The sequence below is a fragment of the Saccostrea echinata genome, unplaced genomic scaffold (assembly GCF_033153115.1).
Source record: "Saccostrea echinata isolate AGI-Se365-2 ecotype Australia unplaced genomic scaffold, CSIRO_AGI_Sech_v1 ptg000050l, whole genome shotgun sequence".
NCBI lineage: Eukaryota > Metazoa > Mollusca > Bivalvia > Ostreida > Ostreidae > Saccostrea > Saccostrea echinata.
Window position 1 is genome coordinate 757,501 of NW_026889799.1, and position 2,172 is coordinate 759,672.

Here is a 2,172-nt window from a genome sequence, read left to right on the forward strand (position 1 = left end):
GATTATCTTTCTCATTTCATGTACAATTGTCTTAATTTCACCTTTTTCTCTCCCAGAATAATGCATTAATTTTAAAGAAATCAAGCAAAATCAAATTAATCTTATACTGCAACTTCATGGTCATAACTCATATCTTAATTAAACAATCATAATTTACATAATTTACTTGCAGATTATAATTCATTTCATCTCGTTGACTTCCTAACTAGTATGAGTACATGTTTGGATGTTTTTTCTCTCTATTTTCTGCTTGTATTAATCTATTTAATATGTTGTTTGTTAATTTCTTTTCATTTTTTGCTCGAAATTTGAATATAAAAAAAATGAAAATACATATAACATGACCATGATGACCAGAACAATTATATGTATAAATTAATTTCAGTTTTACTGTCAACATTTTAAAAAGAAGAAAATCACTTATTCATAAAATCTGCAGACACTTCATCTCAACTTAGATAAAGATTTTTATGTATTTTAATGATACATGCATAAACACAAAAAAATAATCTAATCATACCTACTAAATGTAAAATCCTTTATATTGTGATGACTGATGAGGGCAGGCAAAATTGGGTACCATTCTCTAGAATGAAGAAGAATAATAAATGATTAATTTATGTTTCATGTTTTATGTTTAACTCACAATAGGTCATACATACAATGTACATGCAAGTGCTGAGTGAGCTAATTATACACAGTCAGGTCCAGTACAATCAGTACATTTAGCTACGTAGCTAAAATTACCTACCGTAGCTTTATTTACCTACCTCAGGTAGCTTTATTTAGCTATTTCAAAGCAACTTTTCACAATTTTGCTTTTAAATTTATTTTAAAAAGACAAAAAGTCACAAGAAAATGTTTACTAATATTTATTCTAGGTATCATTTAAAAAGCAATCTAAAGCAGAGATAGTTTTTACATTGCTGCGCTTCACGGCTTGATCACTTTTAAGGAAAATATGTATTCCCATTGTTTGAGTAACTGTACAAATCCTTGTGCGCAATGAGATGTGGATAAGTATGGTTACTTCACATTGTGCTCATGTTAACCAAAACTGGTTTTCTTTGTTATTACACTCAAGAAGTAACTGTTAGGTCACAAATTAACTGTTGTATATAGCCCAAAACTTCTAGAACCTTGATTGCAATTGCGCAAAAAAAAGACACATCTCCAAGAGTGATTTTTTCATGAATTGTTTTCAGATGAGTTCAAAGTTGAAAATTATCACTGTGTATATTACGATAGAATAAAATTTTAATAGTTCAAGTCATTAAAACATTGCTTAAAGGGAGAGATATGTATAAACATGCACACATTTACAGTGTGTAGTATAGTTACATGGTCTTGCACCAAACAACTGCGCTTATGATCTGTTATAGTCCGCCGCTGACGATTCAAGTGGAATTATCCAGACAAACAGAGCACATTTAACAGAGAAAAATGTTATTGAACTGTAACACAAGTAGGAATAGAGTTAATCATCCAAACATGCTGAAGAAATACGATCTTTTGATGTCCGATCTCTTCTTTATTTACATGCGAAACTTCTTCCGGTGATCGTTCACGGTTAGATCGTACGCCATATTACTCGAAGGTAATAGAATAAATGTGTGTTAAGAAAAAAAATGTTTATTTTCTTTTGTGATTTTATAAATATTTCTTTTGTAAACGTTCTATGTCCTTTTGCGTTTCTGTAATTTATTTTGAAATATGAATTAACTTTTACTCCAATCTGAAGGTTGTAGGATACAGGATAGGATAGGATAGGATAGGATTGGATTAACTACTATATGTTTCTATCGTGAATTCTCGATCCTGAATCCTATCCAATCCAATCCCATGTCAACTTGTGGGATAGCAGCACTGTACCAATATCTGTGAAAATAAGCTATTTTCTACTACTTCCTGTTTGGCCGGAAGTGACGTCATTCGACGCATTTTGATGATCTCGCAAGCTGCTACTTGTCATGTTGAACAACTTTGCTTCTTTGAAGTATTACAAATTCTAAATACTTTTTGAGATATCAGGAAAAATATTTTGGCCCCTTTAGATTCCTTATTTTAGGGGCCAGCCCTTTTTTCGAGATATCATTTAAAAGATCTTATAATTCTGCACAAGTTTTGTTATATATGTTTTAGCAAAATATTTCCAAGTAAAAAGATATCGTA

At 30.7% G+C, this 2,172-nt stretch overlaps 1 long non-coding RNA gene across 1 annotated transcript in view; it reads right to left on the minus strand.

The window, feature by feature from the left end:
* The window catches only part of LOC133203402 (uncharacterized), a 1,652-nt gene extending 173 nt beyond the window's left edge, over positions 1-1,479 (minus strand). The window contains exons 1-2 of the long non-coding RNA XR_009723403.1: positions 1,342-1,479; positions 521-586 (exon numbers count right to left, since the gene is read on the minus strand). This is a non-coding gene — a long non-coding RNA (uncharacterized LOC133203402). The remainder of the gene's footprint in view (positions 1-520; positions 587-1,341) is intronic.
* Positions 1,480-2,172: the final 693 nt, after the last annotated feature.